General features: G+C 41.0%; 1 protein-coding gene across 8 annotated transcripts in view; it reads right to left on the reverse strand.

Moving 5' to 3' along the window:
- The window catches only part of fbxw7 (F-box and WD repeat domain containing 7), a 355,529-nt gene that overhangs the window by 53,455 nt on the left and 289,546 nt on the right, over positions 1 to 12,528 (reverse strand). The window lies entirely within an intron of this gene.

A 12,528-nucleotide genomic window follows, 5' to 3' on the forward strand; every position in this document is an offset into this window, starting at 1 on the left:
GCATTCATTCATTGGTGTGATCCTGTATCCAGGTGGCAACCCTTTGCCTTTGGATTCTGCATGGATAGCATCCTCCAGGTTGCATTGCTGACAACATAGTTCTTATGACAGGACATTGCTTTCAGGATGACATGATGCCCCCAGTACCAGCATCAGCTGGACCTACATGAATCTGGTGGTGCACCTGGATGATAGATTCGAGCGGAGCGCTATCACAGAGGCTGTGTACAAGAAGGCCCAGAGTCACCTCTACTTCCTCAGAAGACTGAGGTCCTTTGGTGTATGCAGGCCTCTCCTTCACATGTTCTACTAGTCTGTTGTTGCCAATACAATCTTCTATGCAGTGGTGTGCTGGGGCAATGGCATAAACACGGGTGATGCCAACAGGCTCAATTAACTGATTAGAAGGGTTGGTCTGTTATAGGAGTCAAGCCGGACACAATGGAGGCTGTGGTAGAACAAACGACCCTATGGAAAATCCTGGCAATTCTGGACAACATTTCTCACCCTGTGCATGCCACCTTAGCTGAACAGAGGAGGACTTTTAATAATAGACCAAGAAAACTGCGCTGCTCCAAAGAACGATATATGATGTCATCCTTACCCTCGCCCGTTAGATTCTATAATGAGTCAACCTATAAGCCGGGGAAGTGATGACACCCTCCTGTTAGACTGTGGTAACTTACTTTTTATTCTTACTACTTCTCTTCTAATATCAATGTCTGTACTCTTGTATTGCTACGGTGACACTGTAATTTCCGTTGAGATTAGTAAAGTATTTATCTTACAGGACTTGCCTGTCTTTTACCAGGACCTTTTCAAAGTTTGGAGCATAGTCAGCTCCAATCAAATTGCTTTCCAATTAGCAGAGGGAGGTGCTCTGGCTGTCAAGATCAAATTCAATTGCAGTCAGTCAAAATGATGGCGCATACAGTGCAGGAACGAACTCCACTAATTTCTGCTTGGCCAAATTTGCACAATCTTCTTCAAGACCCATTCCCACAGAACATGAGCAATCTCTTCAAGATACTGTCTGTACCGGTGGCCTTCCTTGTGTAGGCTAATCTTGCATAGTCTCTACTTCATTCTTGTGTATGAGTCCACCACCTTTATGTTGGGACTAAGAATAGAGAGTGCTGCATACAGCAATCCCTACAACTACATTTTGGGTTGATTCATGTATACCTGGACCACTTATGACTTTTATTGCCGAATGAATCTGACTTACATGTTTATACATCTGAGAATTCACAACCCCTTTTATATATTTGGAGGGGCTGCTCCTAAAATTCTTGTTACAATGCAGCACCATGATCCTGGCCTTTGGGCATGTAATGCAGAACAGGGAAGAAGTGCAGCCAGTTTTTTTAATTGGAGGACCTCTTGTTGGTCTGCTTCTGGGCCTAACTATAATGGCTATTCAGATCCTGGCAGTGCACTGTCAAGAAGTCCACCCAAGCTGATTATCTGCCCCTGTTCAGAGGATACATTATGTCAGTGCTCAAATGTTGATGGAGAGGGAGCAGACTGGTGTTTGCAAGAGGCTTTCAGGAGCCTGTGGATACTGCAGGAGCCAGAGTGCATCCTGGATAGCAAGGATTATATTTTAATCTAAGATTGTTGTGAGTACAGTAAATAAAGTTATTGTCTTTGAACAAAATTGTCAGAGCTCCAAGGGGAAGAACCACAGTTTAGGGCTGTCCTGCCACTGCACACAAATTAGTTAAAATATGTGTTGAAATCCAATTACCTATTTGCTATAAGTTTGTTAATGAATGATAAATGATGATGTATTTATGTTAAGTAATGGAATAATAATACCTAACATAAAAATGTTGACTTGAATGGTAATATTTATATATTTTATCATTTGCTATGAATAAAGGATATTTTGAAATAAAAGTGTTTGCTGTTCAGATGCAGACTGACTGACAGACACAATAAACAGATGCATTTGTTTGATGTTCCCTTCTCAGAAAATGAGTAGAGGTGATACTCAGCTGCAGACCAGATCAAAGGAAGCACAGCACATTTCATCTTGAGGAAGCCCACATACTCAAGGGGAGAAAGTACAAATTCCTTACATACAGTGCTGGAATTGAATTCCAAAATGCCCCAAACTTTAATAGTGTTGTGCTAACTGCTACGCTATATCTGAATTCACATGCTCTCTTTTGAGATACAATAAGCCATTCAGCACATCAGATCTATGATGACTCTCAGGCAATCTCGTAAATCCCATTAGTCCACTAATTTACCTGTAATCCATTCCCTCTCACATGTCCATTAACTCCACGATTCTGCTAAAAGCCAACTACATGAAAGCAATATACAATATAAACCTAGCATGTGGCATGTCTTGTGATGTGGGAGGATACGGGCATCTAGCAGTACCCACAGAATCTCCAACAGATATACCAACTTCAGACAGACTTCATTGGAGGTCACAATTGAACCCTTGTTGGTGGAATTGAGGAGCAGCAGCATTTCCTGCTGAAGCACTTTGCTGCCCAAATTCTTTTCTTTCAGATGCGGATTTAAAGACCTTAAGGTTGTAAGACATAAGAAGCAGAATTAGGCCATTTGGCCCATTGAGTCTGCTCTGCCATTCAATTATGTCTGATCCTTTTTTTCTCCTCCTCAACCCCATTTCCCAGCCTTCTCCCTGTAACCTTTGATGCCATGTTCAATCACCCAACCTGGCCTTCATGGCTGCACGTGGCAACAAATTCCACAAATTCATCACCCTCTGGCTAAAGAAATTTCTCCGCATCTCTGTTTTGAATGGATGCCCCTCTATCCTGAGGCTGTGCCCTCTTGTTCTAGACTCTCCCCCCATAGGAAACATCCTTTCCATATCTACACTATCTAGGCCTTTCAACATTTGAAAGGTTTCAATGAGATACCCCCCTCATCCTTCTAAATTCCAGTGAGTACAGACCCATCAAACGTTCCTCGTCTGATAACCCTTATATTCCTGGAAACATGCTTGTGAACCTCCTATGGACCCTCTCCAATGCTAGCACATCTCTTCTAAAATGAGGAGCCCAAAACTGTACACAATACTGATGGTGAGGCCTCACCAGTGCCTTATAAAGCCTCAGCATCACATCCCTGCTCTTGTTTTCTAGACCCCTTGAAATGAATACTAACACTGCATTTGCCTTCCTCACCACCGACTCAACCTGCAAGTTAACCTTTAGGGTGTTCTGCACAAGGACTCCCAAGTCCCTTTGCATCTCAGAGTTTTGGATTTTCTCACCGTTTAGAAAATAGTCTGCACATTTAGTTCTACTACCAAAGTGTATGACCATGCATTTTCCAAAATTAAAGGTACTGTTCACAACTGGATCATTGGCTGCATTTAAATATTTGCATAATTTACATTGCAGCTCTTTTTCTTCACAATTATCACTTCAGTAAGAAGCTTGGATTCATTAACTCCTAAACTCATCCAGATAATAAGATACTTTTAACCTCCCAGGAATAGGTGGCTCGTAGGATACCCTATGGTTTAATTTTGTTATGTATTTTAATAATATGAATAACCTTGCTCATGTCCTCTAATGTGAACAAATAAAAGTGATTATTTTTAAAAACAAAACGTTCAAGGGAGTTTACTTAATTCCATTTTAATTTCAAGCTCTTCAGATGAGAAACAAGAAAGCTTTTAGTAATTTTTTTTTCAGAAGAGACCCATAACTTGCACTAGGACCCATATAGCTTGGCACCAGTGTCATCGCAGAGCAATGTGCGGTTAAGTGCCTTGCTCAAGGACACAACACGCAGCGTCAGCTGAGGCTCGAACTAGCGACTTCAGATCACTAGACTGACGCCTTAACCACTTGGTCATGCGCCAACACATAACATCACTATTTAAAACCGCAAACACAAGGGAATCTGCAGATGCTGGAATTTCAAGCAACACACATAAAAATTGCTGGTGAACGCAGCAGGCCAGGCAGCATCTATAGGAAGAGGTACAGTCCACGATTCGGGCTGAGACCCTTCGTCAGGACTAACTGAAAGAGAGATAGTAAGAGATTTGAAAGGGGGAGAGGGAGGGGGAGATCCAAAATGATAGGAGCTGTAATAGCGGGTCTGAGTCAAAATGTGGTTGAAAAGTTGAAGGGCCGAAGAAATTATAGATGATTTAAAATGCTATTTTGTAGAACAGTTGCTAAATTATAAACTGAAAATGCTGCAGATACTCCGCAAGTAAGGCAGCACATGGAGACAGAAAGTGTTTTCAGGTCAATGGTCTCTCTCACAGGGAAGTCCACATGTATCGTGCCCTGAAAAAATTAGACAATTACTACAAACTGGAGGTGATAATGGAGATAACTAGGCTTTAGCAGGTCAAGCTGCATCTGTGGAAACAAAAGGTGCAAGTTGACAGTTTTGGGCTGACACTCTGGATCAGGACTGAGAGAAAAGAGGAGCGATTGCCAGTATTTAGCAGTATAAGGGAGAAGTGGGATAGAGGCTGGTTGCTGATAGTTGGAACCAGATTTTGAAGGGGAGGAAGGAAACTATGGGCAGAGGAATTGGGGAGAGGGTTGGGAAAGTTGAAGAATGGGCGAAGAAAATTAGGTGGACAGGTGAGTGAATGTAGGAGGAAAATATAAGGGCTGTGGGTTTTAGATACCTACTCTGAAGGTGACATGCACTTCTTTGGAGGGGATTAGCAATAAAACTGTCACACAGTTTTGGCTTAGGTAACAGATCCATGGAGTACACCCAGGGAGAATATTGAGTAACACTCACAAAAATATTTGATATTTCATGCACCTATGAGAATGACTTTTAAAGTCTGGAGGTAAGTCAGTTGGTATTGGATATCCAGACTTGAGTAGACATAGTATTTACGTACCTGCTCCAGTTGAGCTTCTGGTCAATAATGTTGTCCCTTCTCCCCTTAGAATGCTATGGGAAAACTTAATGATGAAAATGCCTTTAAATACTGAGGATAACACTGGCCATGGAGTTTGAGACCTATTTATTGAGGAAGTTAAATGCTCTAACATCTTTAATGGAAGGAGATATGAATCTTAATGCACAAGGATTGAATAATACCTAAGATCTTGGCAATTATTCATTGACAGATTGCATTTACCAGTAACTGATTGCTTTTAACTAGCAATGAATAAGAGACCATCATAGTGATCATTGTTTTGCAGTCATAGTTAGTTGATGGACTCCTTGATTACATCCTGTAGATTTGATGCTAACGTTGTTTTAACTGATTACGTCAATTTAAACCTTCCACTCTCAGCACAACATATGTCGTAGTGCCAGTGCTTACTACATTTTCATCCTTCCCAAAATTCATAAATGTATATAAATTCATAAACCTCTAATCATCATCATAGCTTGTCACACCAAACAGCCAGCCACTCTAGTGTTGTTTGGTTGATGTTGAGCAGGTCAGTGTCAGCGAAATCAGGTGAGAGTGGGCAGTTGCACAGAACGTGTTCAATGTTCTGCACCCTTTTGCCACACTCACAGGATTTGCTGGTCTTTAAACCCCACTTCACCATATTGTCTCCTGTCCTACAAACTCCCGCTCTCGCTCTGTTGAGAGTGCACCACTTCCGTCTGCCAAGCGGTGCCCCAACTGGTAACATTTCTGTGGGGTCTTGCACTGTATTGTTTGGTGGGGTTCTGGCTTCTGTTTGTTGTCAGAGGTCAATCCTGTATGTTTGGGGGATGTTCCGTATGGTAGGAACTACCTCTAGTTAATGAAGAATATACACTGTCTGGTGAGATACACTTTTAAAATATATAAATTATGCCTCATAGCTCCATGGTATAGTTACACCAATATAAAATTTTGTCAACTATTTTACAGTAATTTCAGTTGTCAAATGTTTCAGTTAATGGTTGGTGCAGCTGGTTCACCTTCAAAAGCACATCATGTTCTCATTACCAACTTTACTTTTTGACTAGTTAGAATTGTCAATCTATGCTGCATCAGCTGATGCCACAGGAGTGAATGTAATCTTACTTTAGTGAAGGATGCTGAAAGAGAATTGATAAATAATTATTCTGTAACCTTTTCTGCATTTTATGATTCACTCCTACTCATTACTGCATTAGTTGATTTCAACCAAGAAAACTGGAATTCAGATCGGCTTTAATATGGAGGTTTAGAGAAAAAATATTTTAAGAACTTATTTTCAACTACTGTAGCAAGCATAGGCACCACAGAAGAATAATTTTATTTTAAGTATCATGCTTTTGAGTATCTTAGCCCAAAATGCATTTGAAGATTGAATCAGCCTGGAATGTTATTTCTTAAGAGGCCACTTAAGATAACACAAAGGTTGGAACATACCACATGAAAAACTATTAAACTGTATGGTGTCTTTCATACTTTAAGAGCACTTGCAATAATGACAGGAAAGAGCTGGCAAAACTAATTAAGATAGTTATTATAGATGTTACAAAACTGAGCAAATGCAAGGCACGTGGGGAAGAAATTATACGGGGCCTAAAGGAAATCTTTACATGATAAATTCCAGAGAAAGCTTTTCTGTGTGTGTGAGGAGACTAAGCACATTTCTTTTTCATCAGTCAATTACAAGCATCACAACATTCAAAGTATAATTTATGTTGTCCTGTTCTATGTCCAAGAGACATAATTACTAAGAAAAAATCATAAATTCATCTGCTATTTTGTAATTAAAAACACTTCACTCATAATAAGTACAGCTTTAACTATGTTAGTCTTCATGGTAAGGCAATTCAAATATTAAGTATCACAAGAAACATACCTTTTCTACATGGCCAATGTAATAGTGCTCAGATAAATTTGTTTTAAGAGTTATGTTATTGCGTTTTCAGTTCGCTAACAGAAATTCCCAAATACTAGGATCCGTTTATATTTTAACTTTAGACAACATTCTACAAATTAGCATTAAACACTGTTCTGCACTTTCAGTTAATACAGTTCACCATTCAAGATGTAATGATCTGATTTTAACATATAATGTTCAATTATAAGTGTTGCTCTATGGTTACTACAAGCAGTTTTATGGAAGAGTGTGTAACAAGTTTTTTTAAAGAACTGTATAAATGTTTACAAACTGCACAAATCATTACAACACTATTTTGCAACAAGACATATTCCATGAACAATTATAATTTTACTGAATAGCAGAGCAACATAAACTGCTTCAAGGTTTACAGTATATCTGAAATAATTTTTTAGATTCTTACTCAATTTCATATTTTGTACTATGTGAGCTTATTCTTCCACCTTTCTGTACTTCAAAGACTGAGAATTTGTTTAATTTCATTCACATAAGGATGAAAACAATTAATTAGCTTGGGATAGCTAATTATGATTTTGACATCAATATAACAGATACAATGAATAGGGAAGTATTTTTAAACAAACTGTTGAAGCCAAGGATTGACAAGTGCTCTTGCTCTACATCCTGCTGCAAATTGCAGGTCATTTGTAAATTTTGAGAGATAATATTCAGTCTCAAAAGTTTTAAATTATACACAATTGACAGGCTAGGTATGAGGAGAGACAGGATAGGCTGGGCTTGTTCTACCTAGAGCCAAGGAGGTTGAAAGAAGAATGTAAGATTATGAGAGGCATACATAAGATAGATATTCAAAACCTTTTTCTCCTGGGAGGGGGTATGGGACTAGAAGAGTTTAAAATTGGGTAAGTTTTTTTTAAAAAACAGAGAGTGGTTGATATCAGGAATGCACTGGGATCAATTACCATTACTATGTTTGGGAGACATTGAGACAAACACAAACGGGCAAGGCATAGAAGGATACGGTACTCGTATGGGGATATGGGATCAGTGTAGGACGGTGGGCAAAAGGTTGGCATGAACCTCATGGGCAGAAGGGCCTGTTTCTGAGTAGAATATAAGTTTCTGCTTCATCTGGAAAATATATTTGGGTCCCTGAATGTAGAGAAGGAAAGAGGTGAATAGGTAGGTGGTGCAGCTACTATGGTTTCATAGGAAAATGCTATTGCTGTAATCTGAGATATGGACTCAGCTTTTTTTCATCCTGTCCATCAGCACTCCACAACCAGCTATTTGCATGCTGTCATACTTTTGTCATCCTCTAACTGCCCACATTGCCAAATGATCCCCACAGCAATGCTGGACTTAGTCTACCACAGATCTGCTATAACCTACCCATCCCTCCCTCTCTGCAACTTAAAATTAACTATTTCTCCCCTCTTTCCCAGTTCTAACAAAGAATGTACTTAACAAATTTCATGACATGCACCGGTGATATTAAATCTGAGGATTCTGATTCTGAAATGTTAGCTTATTTGTCTTTCTACTGTTGCTGCCTGACCTGCTGAGTGCTTCCAAGGTTGTTAACTTTTGAAAAAAGTGGCCTAAGTGCTACACCTGTTCATTCACCTCCTCCCTCACCTCCATTCAGGGTCCAAACAGTCCTTCCAGGTGAGGCAACACTTCACCTGTGAATATGCTGCAGTCATCTATTGTACCTGGTGCTCTTGATATAGTCTGTTCTACATTGGTGAGACCCGTCATAAATTGGGGGACCACTTCGTTGAATACCTCCGCTTCATCCACACTTTAATTCTGTTTCCCATTGCCATTCCAACATGTTGGTCCATGGCCTCCTCTTGTGCCATGATGATGCCACCCTCAGGGTGGAGGAGCAACACCTTATATTCTGTCTGGATAGCCTCCAACCCAAAGGCATGAATATCGTTTTCTTCTTGTTAAAAAAAATTCTCTTGCTCTCTTTTCTTCTTCTATTCCCCACTCTGGCCTCTTACCTCTTCTCACCCTCCTATCACCACTTCCTGGGTCCTCTCCTCCTTTCCCTTTCTCCAATGGTCCACTCTCCTCTCTTATCATATTCTTTCCTCTCCAGCCCTTTACATTTCCTACCCACCTGACTTCACCTATGACCTTCTAGCTACCTTCCTTCTCCTTCCCCTGCCTTATTATTCTGGCATCTTCCCCCTTCCTTTCCAGTCTTGAAGAAGGTTTTTGGCCTGAAACATTGACTGTTTATTCATTTCCATAGATGTTGCCTGCCCTGCTGAATTCCTCCAACATTTTATGTATAGTGCTTTGGATTTCCAGCATCTGCAGATTTCTCATGTACAATATTTTCAAAAGTTAATCATAAACAATAGTTTAAGTTCAGGAGAGAAGAACAGACTCTAATTAATCAGCTTTCCGAAAACATGTTCAGAGGTACAGTATTAAAGCTTGCTGTTAACAGGTTAGCTCAATGACCTTCCATCAGAACCAAATAGAAGGTCACGGACCTGAAACATTATCTTTATTTCTACACAGATGCTACTTGGCTTGTTCTGATTTCCAGCACGTTTTGTTTTTATTTTCAATTATTGAACACATTTGTCAGTCAAATTCAACAAGCCTGTCCTGATAATGCTAAAAAATATTAACCAACAAGCATCATTGATAAAATACTGAGATCAATCAAAGGAAAGTCTGTCCCTCAGCCACTTTAGTAAAGTAATAATCTGATTAATGTTTGCTTTTTTTTTGCAGGACTGATTTAATAGATCTATAATGAACCATGATCTAAGTTTCAGGATCCACTATTAAGGTCTTTTTAATGGTCAAGAGATCTTTGTAATCCAAGACCCCAGGTTTGCATGTTTCATTTAACTCTGATTCTTTTGAGCTGGTGATGATGTCCTATCAATTTGAACTACCGTAGTTCCAGTAATAAAGATGCTCCTGCAAAAATAGAAGGTAGTGAGATCCAGGATTTTAAATCAATTGTAATGAAGGAACAACAATATATTTCTACTGTGTTATGTCCCTATGCATTTGCTATCATTAACTGTCCAGTTGGGTTTGGGAGTTGCTGGCAAATAAGCCTGATTGAGTTAGCACAGTGCATCTTTTAAACAATTCACACTGTACTATGTTAACCAAAGGTGGAAGAAGTGAAGCCCCAAAAAGAAAGGTGGACTGCCAATCAGATGTGCTTCTTTGGTCTGGATGGTTGATCTGCACGTATCCAAACAAGTGGAAAGTATGCAACACACACAAATTGCTGGAAGAACTCAGCAAGCCAGGTAGCAGTATGGAAGAAAGATGATGAGTAGATTTAAAAGGTGAAGGAGAGAGGCAGAAACACAAGGTGATAGGTGAAACTAGGAGGGGGAGGGATGAAGTAAATAGCTACGAAGTTGATTGGTGAAAGAGATACAGGGCTGGAGAAGGGGAAAGGGCTGATAGGTGAGGATAGAAGGCCATGGAAGAAAGAAAAGGGGTGGGGTGGTAGGAGCACCAGAAGAAGGTAATGGGCAGGCAAGGAGATAAGGTGAGAGAGGGAAAAGGACATGGGGACTGGTGAAGGAGTGGGCGGGTGGGGGTATTACCAGAAGTTTGAGAAATCAACATTCAAGCCATCAGGTTGGAGGCTACCCAGACAGAATATAAGGTGTTGTTCTTCCAACCTGAGTGTGGCTTCATCATGACAGTAGAAGAGACTATGGATTGACATAACGGAACGGGTATGGGAAGTGGAATTTAAATGGGTGGCTACTGGGAGATTCCGCTTCTTCTGGCAGACGGAGCGTAGGTGCTCAGAGAAATGTCTCCCAATCTACGTCGAGTCTCACCGATATACAGGAGGCCACATCGGGAGCACCGGACACAGTATATAACCCCAATAGACTACAAGTGAAGTATCGCCTCACCTGGCAGGACTGTTTGGGGCCCCGAATGGTAGTGAGGGAGGAGTTTTAGGGGCAGGTGTAGCACTTGTTCTGCTTGCAAGGGTAAGTGCCACAAGGGAGATCAGTGGAAAGGGACGAATGGACAATGGAGTCATGTAGGGAGTATTCTCTGCAGAAAGAAGAAAGTGGCAGGGGTGTGGGTGGGGAGGGAATGATGTGTTTGGTGGTGGGATCCTGCTGGAGATGGCGGAAGCTCCGGAGCATTATGTGCTGGACACTTTCTGCTTTCTGCAGGGATCACTCCGTGCGACTCCCTTGTTCATTCATCCCTTCCCACTGATCTCCCTCCTGGCACTTACCCTTGGAAGCGGAACAAGTGCTACAGATGCCCCTACACCTCCTCCCTCACCAGCATTCAGGGCCCCAAACAGTTCTTCCAGGTGAGGCGACACTTCACCTGTAAGTCTGTTGGGATTATATACTGTATCCGGCGCTCCTGGTGTGGCCTCCTGTATATTGGTGAGACCCAATGTAGATTGGGAGACCGTTTCACCGAGTACCTACGTTCTGCAAGAAGCAGGATCTCCTAGTGGCCACCCATTTTAATTCCACTTCCCATTCCAATATGTCAATCCATGGCCTCCTCTACTGTTGCAATGAGGCCACACTCAGGTTGGAGGAACAACACCTTATATTCCTGATGGCACGAACATCGATTTCCCAAACTTCCGGTAATGCTCCCTAACCTGCTCTCTCCTTCACCAGTCCCCATCTCCTTTTCCCTCTCTCACCTTATCTCCTTGCCTGCTCATTACCTCCCTCTGGTGCTCCTCCCCCCTTTTCTTTCTTCCGTGGCCTTCTATCCTCACCTATCAGACTTTCCCTTCTCCAGTCCTGTATCTCTTTCACCAATCAACTTCCCAGCCATTTACTTCATCCTTTCCCTCCTGGTTTCACCTATCACCTTGTGTTTCTCTCTCCCCTCCCTCACCTTTTAAATCTACTCTTCACCTTTTTTCCCTCCAGTTCTGCCGAAGGGTCTTGGCCCGAAACATTGACTGTACTTTTTTTCCATTGATGCTGCCTGGCCTGCTGAGTTCTTTCTGTATTTTGTATGTGTTGCTTGGGTTCCCAGCATCTGCAGATTTTCTCTTGTTTGTGAAGTGGGAAGTATTTCTTTATGTTTCTGGCATGAGCTTGGTAAATGGAAGAAAAGCTTAAGGTAGTCCATCCATAGCATCTGACCTGGAGAGTGGTTTGATATAGCCCACTAAGTGAGTGACTTATTGCCCAGTGCTTCAAAGTCTCCTGTCTGCAATTTCTAGTGATGGAAAGTTGGCTCCCAATAACAGTTCCTGATCAGTGAGGCCTTGTAGAATATAAGGTCTTCAAGCCAGAATTCCGCGACCCAACTGCATTAATACTTTTACAGTTACATCACGCCAGGTTTATTGGCTGTTGAAACTGTTAAATGCTAAACGTCTACATATGTTTCTTAAGCTCTGAAAGCCACTCATATCCTAGAAAGATATTAAGTACAAAATGAAAGGAAATATTGATTAAAGGAATTACAAATAATTAAGGCACTTTGAGAGAAGAAAACACTGAATTAAATTCTTGATATTAATTCAATTCAAAATACTGTACAGTACAAGAAACTTGCCAATCTTCCTTGCAGTAGTTCTTCTCACTGAAACAAATAAGAATTACCAACTACATGCTAGATCTAACCAGACACAAGTTTAATGCCTAGATTTCCTACTGCATCTGCTAGAAAATGCTGCAAGGCTAGCTGTCTGGCACAAGACTACTCAGGAAGTTCAGGATTTGTGTGTTTGCAATTTTGA

The sequence above is a fragment of the Mobula hypostoma genome, chromosome 4, assembly GCF_963921235.1.
Source record: "Mobula hypostoma chromosome 4, sMobHyp1.1, whole genome shotgun sequence".
Lineage (NCBI taxonomy): Eukaryota > Metazoa > Chordata > Chondrichthyes > Myliobatiformes > Myliobatidae > Mobula > Mobula hypostoma.